Source organism: Corythoichthys intestinalis, chromosome 8 (assembly GCF_030265065.1).
Source record: "Corythoichthys intestinalis isolate RoL2023-P3 chromosome 8, ASM3026506v1, whole genome shotgun sequence".
NCBI classification, from domain to species: Eukaryota; Metazoa; Chordata; class Actinopteri; order Syngnathiformes; family Syngnathidae; genus Corythoichthys; species Corythoichthys intestinalis.
Window position 1 is genome coordinate 11612073 of NC_080402.1, and position 9501 is coordinate 11621573.

Sequence of the window (9501 nt, forward strand, 5' to 3'; positions counted from 1 at the left end):
TGTGGCGAGCACTTGTAAAAATGAACGTAAGTCTCCTAGCTGAGTAAGAAAATACCACTGGGGTGGTGAAATAATGCTTCAGCAGTGTCACATGACTAGAGAGAGCGAGTGAGTGAATGAGAACATTTATTCTACATTTGAAGTGCAACAAAAATAAACAGATTTGAATTGCTTACCACAGATGTCGACAAAAGCTTTGCCCCAGGACATAAATTACACTTTAAATGCACGTTCTTTCCTTTAATTTCGACCAACTTAAAATAGTGTTTATATCTCCACCTCGTAAAGGACAATTTTTCCTCTGAATGCTCTACAACATGATCGGAACAACCCTAATCATGATGGTACGTTCGTGAAAAGTTCTTGCTGACAGGGGCATGTCTTTTATCCGTTTAATAATCTTGTCCTTATCCGAAAAGTTGTCAAAAAGTTCATTGGCAACATCAAGCATGAATGCTTTGGCAAATGGCTTCCCGTTCCTCACAATTGCTAAAGCGCCAGCAAAGCTAGCCGAATTCCAGTCACCTTGTTTGGTCCAAACACGGAGTTGCTGCTGACTAGCTTGCACTCTTGTAAGAAGCTCTTGACATGCTTTCTTCCTGTTGTCCCCCGCCGGATATTTCGATGCAGATGTAGTATGGCGGGTGTCCATGTGCCGCTTTATATTTGACCTTTCCGTAGATAGAATTTTGTCATTGCATATTAGACACACCGCAGAACCTGCTCTCTCCACAAAGGCAAATTCCTCTGTCCATTCCTGCTGAAAAGTACAATACTCCGTCTTTCTTTCTTTTGTCATCTTCTCAAAAGGGTTTCTTATACCCCTTTCCCACTGGCCAAAAAACCAGTGTCAACCCGCTAACAATCAGCTTTTGGTGGCAGTGGGAAAGGTGCAGCGACCCGCCTCGACCCGTGTCAATCAACCCGCCAAGCGACCCGCGTTAAAATAACCTCGGCTCTGATCGCCATGCAGTGTAAAAGCAAAACCCCGGGTCAACAGTCAACACCCTAATCTACGTGGTGACGTAGGCTAGTACGTGATGCGTCATAACAAAAAACAAAAACCATGCGCTCTAGCGTTGATCCACATATGGCGAACAGTCGGTGTAGCAGCGTTAGCAATAGCCATAACAGACAAAACAAAGGCTCTTCTCCTCCTCCTGTGACATACACGACTCCTTTCAATTTCAAACCAAAATTTACGTCGCCTACGTTGCCTCAGCACAAGCACAGTGTTGATCCTTTGCTGCATTTCGACCATTTTGCGGGCAGTAAAACGCATGAAAACAGAGAACACAAACGGAAAGGAGGCTTCTATGTTGCTTTGCATTGTTAACTTCCTTGAACTGAATGAATTCGGTCGCACTTGTCGAAGCGCATCTTGGCGTGGTGACGTCACGAACCTTACGCACGGCTGAGGAGGGGTGGGGGGTTAGACGTTGCCTGGTACACCAGACTCACCGCTGTTCCAGCTATAGACCCTACTCACCAACGTCACAGAATGACGTGTCGCTGTATCTGGCCGCCATATTGTCCGTCTCTGTTTAGCCCTATTCTCAATGGTTTCAATTAGTCGTTCAGTTTATAGAGCAATTCATGGAAGCCCCGGTGCTTTCAGACGCTGTAAACTCATTGGATGCGTTGCATAAAAGGCGTTATGTGGAAAAGCTTCAGTCTATCCATCCGCCAGATCCATATTTGATGCCTAAATCGATATTTTTCGACCCGCTGTCTTCGCCCTCTCTGTCTGACATCTGCTACCCTGATATCTACAACTATCTTGTCCACATAAAATCAGCCTATTCTCACGAAAGTTTGAAAAACTTTAAGAGCAGCACTCTAAGCAACATTACCACGTGTGACCCTTCCAATTTTCTAAAATGGCAACAATCAATAAAAAAAAAAAGTTGACTGTGATGGCCTACGCTTCAAGGATAGGTGGATATTGGACTATTTCTTCAATAAAACACGCAACAACTGTGTCTGCCTCATTTGCAAAGAGACAGTCGCTGTTTTTAAAGAGTTCGATGTGACGCGATAATATTACCGAACAAGACACGCTGACATGTACAACATTACAGGGAAGATACGCAGCGAGAAATTATAGCAACTAGAAGCTAGTTTAATTTCACAGCAGCAGTATTTCGCAAGAGCCCGAGGGTCGAAAGAGAACGCCACAAAGGTGAGATTGTTGAAATTATGAATTAATGAGAAAAAAAAAAAAAAAAGTAAATGTGACACACAGAAGGGCTTGCTAAAATTTGTCTAAATATATTGTTGTATGTGAATCAGCCAAGGTAGCCCCCCGCATTTTTAGCACACCAAATCTGGCCCCCTTTGCAAAAGGTTTGGACACACCTGTTTAACTGATGATCCGTAGACGAGGCCAGCTTCTTTCACTTGGTACCAGCTAAATATGATTCAAAATGTAATGATGATGGAAGAAATAAGCACCTTGAATTTGAAACTGTATGTTGTCGGCGATTAGCCTCGCAGTGATCTTTATTGTGGTTGTCAGCCCAAAACCCTCTAAATATATATTAAATGCATCTTACCAGATATAAAATGACTACTACATAATCTGTGGTAATCGTTTGGAGCCCAGTTTTCTCGTCGAATTGCAGCAGTCCATCTCGCTCTCCTCTCCGGGTCTCTCGGAATACGGTAGAACTTCAAGTCTCTCCGTCTATCTTCTCTGTTACTGCAACCAATCGCCACATACACCTTCACCATTATGATTATTAATGTTAACGAGCAGAAAAACACGCCATAATAGGAGGTATTTACGAAGCGGTAATGCGTTAACATGACGAGTAGACGGACAACATGGCGCGGAGGCGTGGTTGTGACGTCATGTGAGTAGGGTCTATTGAGTCTGGCCACCATTCAGCGGATACAATTTCCAGGGCGGAGCAAGCCACAGCAAACAGACAGCGGAGTGGACCAATCAGCAACGGGCAGACTTGACGTTAGTAAAACGACGAGGGCAGGACGAGGGACTTGCGCGCGAAAGGAAACATACAAGGAGAGCGGAGTTTATTCAACATGGCTAGCGCGAGACAGACTGTTGTCAATGACTCGTGTCGATGTGTTTTTGGTCATTTAAAACTGATTTTACCATGGATTGGAACATATTCTCGGCTCTCCTGTTCACCATCTGTGTTGTTGCTGAGACGACTTCCGACGCGCAAGAGTGACGTTGCTCGTTAAGAACACGTCACGCAAATAAACGAATCTGATTTGTCGATTGATTTTGTACCTGCTCGAGAGGCCGTTAATGGGCTGGTTCCCAGACTTTTCTCTCAGTGTTTGAAAAATACAGGGAGAACAGTCTGGCCGTGCCAGGCAAGGTTAGACGGGTGGAAGAAAAAAAAAAAAGACACGGCTTTTTTTGTCAATGGCAAAGGGGCTAAATGCCAATTGCTAGTGGGTTGTATCGGCTTGGAAAAAACGCGCGTTGACCCACTAGTTTCAGTGGGAAAGGGGCATAAAATTAGCGGGGAAAACGAAACTAAAACCGTGGGAAAATTACTACGCACATGCACACATCGGCTGCTCTTTTTGACTGCAAAATACGGCGACCCCACTCGATCAGTGTCTGCCTCATCTGCGTTACCAATGCGATTGATTGACAGATAAATAGATAGATAGACGCAACGACATGTATGTTTGCCACTTTCCCACTAAAATAACTGCGAACCGGCTTTCTAGTCGCCGGGGATCGTCGCCGTTTTGTGCAACGCGCAAAGGAGTATAACGAACCTTTTTTTTTTTTTTTTTTTTTTTTTTTTTAATAACTAGATTTGTCTGGTGGTGCCTTCAGAAGTTTTTCATAGGGGTGGCCAGATGGGGCCACTTAAAATCTTGGGGTGGCACACCAAAACTAAAAGCCATAATTTCAGTTTTTTATTATATTATTGCAGTAAAAAGGTCAGAGGAAAACTATCAGAAAGACTTAAAGGGTATGTCATGCCCTGGGAAAATGTTAATATTCCATCATTTATCCATAAATGCATTCCTTTTGTATTCATATCATGCCACTTCGTGTAATTACACACAAGAAAATGAGAGAAATTTGGCTTGATTATCAAGCTAAAACGACCGGCGCCCGAGATTTGGCAGATTGTGTGCGTGACGTCACGACAAGTGAAGAGAGTGCCACTGGCCACTAGGGGGGCAGCGCCTGTCTGCATCAATATAATTCCTTCTAGTGAGGGGAGAATTAGGGGTGTTTTGAGCTGTTTATGCTGATGCATTGTGTTCGTCCTGCACATATTCCAGGTTCCCTCATGAAGAAACACCCCTCGTTGTCAATAAAAGACAATTCAGAATTGACAGTGAGGGGTGTTTCTTCAACAAGAAAAAGGCTCAGTGCTTTAATACTGAATGGCGGCGATGATGGCAGACAATTTCGTTTCTAGTTTCAGCGACGAATCCGACGTAGAAGGACGTAACGAATGTTCATCTAATGGTGACGAGGAGAGTTACGAAGCTTTAATCGGTGTTTTAGGTTACCAATTTGAGCCCAAACGAACGCCGATGCAGCGTAATGAAACGGTCATTGAGGGGAGCAATGACACTGATGAAACATCGGCAGCAGATCGTGTGGGAAACACCAATGATTTGTTTTGCATTTCTTTTTGTGAAGCTGATACACCGTGACTGCAAAATAAAGGAATGCATAGAATAATTATCATTTATTGCGCTATCATAGCTTTTCGCTCTGCCAACAGACACAAATATGAATGGGATCAGAGGATTTGTTCTATATATTTTACGAACGATAATTTATACATGTGTCCAGTCCTGTATCCAATGCGTGACATTTTTTTATTATCACTCTGGCCATTTCGAGCTTGGCTGCTCCCCTCCTTTGCTTAGCCTTAGCCTCCTTTGCCAGTTATCGTCCTCTTTCTTGATATCTCGGGACATTTAGGTGGCTGTGCGTGTATGGTCGGCACCGCATCTCCTTTTAGCAAAACCCAATTTCACTTGTCCATAGTTCGAGAAGCTTTCAGGTGGAAAATAACAGAAAACGTGCCGGAGGCTGGGTCTAGAAAATTAGCCCTCTTTGCACGGACGAACTTTACCCATTGTCTGCGTAGTCCAGCTTTTTTTTTCGCGTTCAGGAACTCATGGATACTATATTCCGATAAATAGCTATTTGTACACTACATAGCACAGCAGTTTTGAACCATTCTAGTGATGTTTTGGTCAAACAAACCCGAACGCTACTCTCTCGTCGATAAAAAACAATGGCACCTGGCTCCGCCTCGACTGTCAATCACTAGTCGTGACGTCCCCGCCCCATTCGGCTGTTTCCGGAACACTTTCGGAAATGGTTGTCATTTTCGATCTATTTTCGATAATTGCTCATTAATGTGATTGTTTTTTTTTGTTAACTTTATCAATATTTGTTATCTTGGCACATAACAGTTCTATTGATGTCTCACACCCCCTTTGCCGCTACATACCCTTTAAGGACACGGCTACCGATATACTTTGGTGTATCTTGTAATATTTGATGTTACTAATGATGATAAGCGGGGTGGCCAGTGGGGTGGCCAACAAATTTATAGGGGGGGCCGTGGCCACCCCTGGCCACCCCCTGGTGGCACAACTGGATTTGTCTGCGAGCCAGATGCGGCCGTCAAAAGAGCCAGATATGGCTCGCGAGCCATAGGTTCCCGACCCCTGGGCTTTAGGCTGGGTTTATCCCACCCATTGGACGCTGTGCGTCTCTGGAAGTCTATGGGCCGTGGGCGGGGCTCAGCTGGCCCAGACGCTTTGGTTCCATGCATGATGATTGGATGATCTGTCTGAGGCTGAATCCCTTTTTGACTGACAGCGAAATGAGCAAATAAGTGATCTTTTCGTGTTAACATTCGCAGGAGGCATTTTTGAGTTTTCATTCCGTTGTTCTGAGTTGAACCGGAGACTTTCATACTCATCCTAGCGACACTTGCTTTGTTAAAAATGACTAGCAAAAAATCAAGCTTCAATTTCTGGTGTTTTTTTTTTTTTTTCTATTTAAGCTACTTGGAAACTTCACTTCTGGCACTTTAGTTTCTTTCCCTACCAAGAAGCAGGTGCCGCTCAGTCTCTCCACTGTCACAAAGAACTCACAGGCGGTCACACTTTCAGCTTCCCCTCATTCAAGAACCAGGATCCGGCACTGGTAGTGAAGATTTAGTACTGTATTGTGTTTTCACTTCTCTGCTTGCAGTTTACTGTAAGTACAGTAGGTAAACATTTGTGTAATGTCTGCTAAGTGATTAGATTACTTGCACTGATCCAACCTGCACCATGTGGTTAAAAAATTGAAGGGGTCATGTAGCGCATCTTTTTTCAACCTCTAAGTTAATTGATTTCACCCTTTTGAAATATTTTTACTGAAAAAAAAAATAGTTTATTATACTTTGTGACCTGCAATGGATTGTTTTAAGATTTACTAGAATCTAAAAAAAAAACAATTTTAAGCATTTCTTTTAATTGTATTTTTGTTTATTTGTTAAACCATATTAGCATCTTTATTTGTATTCATTACTTATTTATTTTTAAACGTAGTGGGCCACCGGCTGGCTTCTCCACCATGGCTTTGTAAGTTTTCTGGGGGAAACCCTGCTTATCCGTTGATAAAATAGAATAAAACTGAGGAGCACTGTAAAAGCACCATCCAAATCGCATTTTGGGTGCACACGGGTGCAATAACAGCGAGGCCTTCAGTGCACTAATGTTGTGTTTTTCTAGTTCTCATCCTGACTCGAGTCCCCAGAGTTTGCCGATATATGGCGGAAAACACAGACAAGACTGAAAAAACACTTTCTGTTCTTGCACTCCTCTTTAAAAGAAACTGCTGTATTTTAAGCCAAAACAACTGTTGTGTTTGATAGAACAATATGTCTATATGCTGCCATAGCAGAATTTGCCCGTTTTACCCTGAAAACCCGTTTACAGATGTCGCACAACCGCTTTTGTTTCAACCCAGCCATAAAACGAAGGTAAACAATTATATTTATTATTCAAAATGTCTGTCGTTTTTAGCTTAGAATCATTATTTGATGTCTCGTATTTCGTTTTAAGAAAAAAAATGACTTTAAAAAATTATTCACTTGCATATTTTAAACTATTAAATAATATGTTAGATGATAAATAATCGATCCAAACAATGAAAAAATGAAAAAAAAAAAAGTTTGAAAGGGTAAATATATGAAAAAGAACATCTCGACCACTCCTTGATGTTTGCGATTTCTGCATCACGACCTTTGTTATATTACCATGTTTCACCCATAAAATCCCCCCAAAATCCAGCTGTGGCCGTTCACATCTGTGTCTTGACACTCAATGATACGTTACATGTTTTTGGATTGAAACAAGGCAAGTACGCGATAATTCATTCATTCATTCATTTTCCATGCCGCTTTTCAATATCTTGTTAAAATGATGGCGTCTTTAATTCTGCTCTCGCCTCCAGTTAAGGTTTTACTGTTTAATGTTTTTTTTTTTTAAATGCCCTCCTGTTCAAAATTTTTCCTCCCCCAGAAAATACAGATTTTAAGCCTTCCAATGATGTATCACACATGCAGATAGGACAATTTTGAAATTTTGGGGGCCTCAGAGTGGAACTTCAAGTCACCTGAGTGTTTTCCGCTATATACAAGATGATGTCATTGATATTGCTCAGACCAAAAAATCCTTAAGCGGGATAAGCACACATCGACAATCAGGGCAAATACCATATTTTCAGGACTATAACTCGTATTTTTTTCATAGTTTGCCTGACTCTGCTATTTACACTCAAATGCGGCTTATATATTGTTAAACTATAGAATTTGGCATGTTCTTAAATGTTATTTCACACAAACCAACATGGACAAGAGTAAACATTACTCGCCACCAGCCACAAGAGGGCACTGTTGGTGTGTAAACAGGTATTGCGAGAAAAACCTTGAATTAAACAAATATTTATGTTGCATTTATTGATAAAATCGATATTTTTGGCCAAATATTTGCCAACTTTATTTTTATTTATAAATATGAGCACGTTAAGTTCATCACGTCTCCGAGGGAGGATATAATGTTCCAATGTACTACAACCAAACACGTGGAATTCACCCACTCTGTTGTATTTTTGGAATATTTCTTTTTAACTTTCAAATCCCCAAAATGTCAATAGATATTCTTACTTTGTGCCACAAACACGTGAAAGAAGATGCAAAACGTTGGAACTTCCCCTTGTTGTTCATGTTGCAAAGAAAGGTCAGTCATTTTACAGGAAATGTGACACATAAGAGAAACTGAATAACCTCATGAAATGTTTGTTTCATATTCTCCAATCCAGTAATTAGTGGCTTTTCTCATTCTCACTCTTTCATTTTAAATTGAAGACGTTTTTAACTTTTTTCCTGCATTTACTGGAAAATACATGTCCGTGTTTAGACTTGCCATAGTATTGACTGCCTAGAAGTTGATTATTAGAAAAAAAAAAAAAGTAGTAATGACTTAAATCGAAAGAATCTCAGAAATTTTTTCAAAGTGGTTGTTGTTGTCTAGCCCAGTGGTTTCAAATGTATGATCTACGGGCCAGAGAAAGCCCACCGGGGGTCCATTCTGGCCCGTGGGGTTGCTCTGCTTGACAGGCACATTGTAGCTCATTCATACTATACATGTAAACAAAATCACATGCTTTTTTTTTTTTTTTACATTGGCACTGTAAAATCGTAGATATTGCTTGCAGTTCTGCACTTGCCTCCCTTTCATTCGCCCCCTTCCAGTCAAAATAGATTGAACGTGCAGCAACGGTGGCCAATGAGCTAACTCGAAAGTGACCCAAAATCAACAGGAAGCAGACAAATTATGATCCAAAATTTACAGGAAATGACCCGTAAGTTTTTTTTTTTTTTTTTTTTTTTTTTTTTTTTAAATCTGTCCTGTTCAGGTGTTTGACATGGAGAATGGAAGTCTTAGTGTCCGGTTGGTCCAAACAGTTTTAACGTTTCACATTGAGAGTATGACTTACTCCCATTGTGATCATTCAACATATCTCGTTTGTTATGACAAAGCAGCGAACAGGAAGGGGTTATGGGGGAACAAAAGAAAAACACAAGAGAAGAAAGAAAAACACAAGAAATACATTGAACGCCCACACTAACTATTAATATGTTGGTGTTATTGTCAGCTAGATGTAATTCCGGTTGACACCATGTGGGGGGCCTGTTGACCAGGGAAAGAAGGGGAGGGGGGGTGAGGAAGTCTATTAGCTAAGTGATTGGGAGGGGTAGAGTGTACACAAATCAGCTCTGTGATCTAGAACTCAATAATCGTGTGAATCCCTTGTGAGTGTAAGTCCGTTGGCAACCGACCCAACGCCGCCCCACCGCCAGTCCAGGCACCGGGACCCTCCACCCGAGTGCGCCCAATCATATTCAGCCCCACACAAGCCCCACCAAACACGCGCCAACCCACGGCCACGGCCCCCCACCCAGTCTGCTAAAGTTTTTT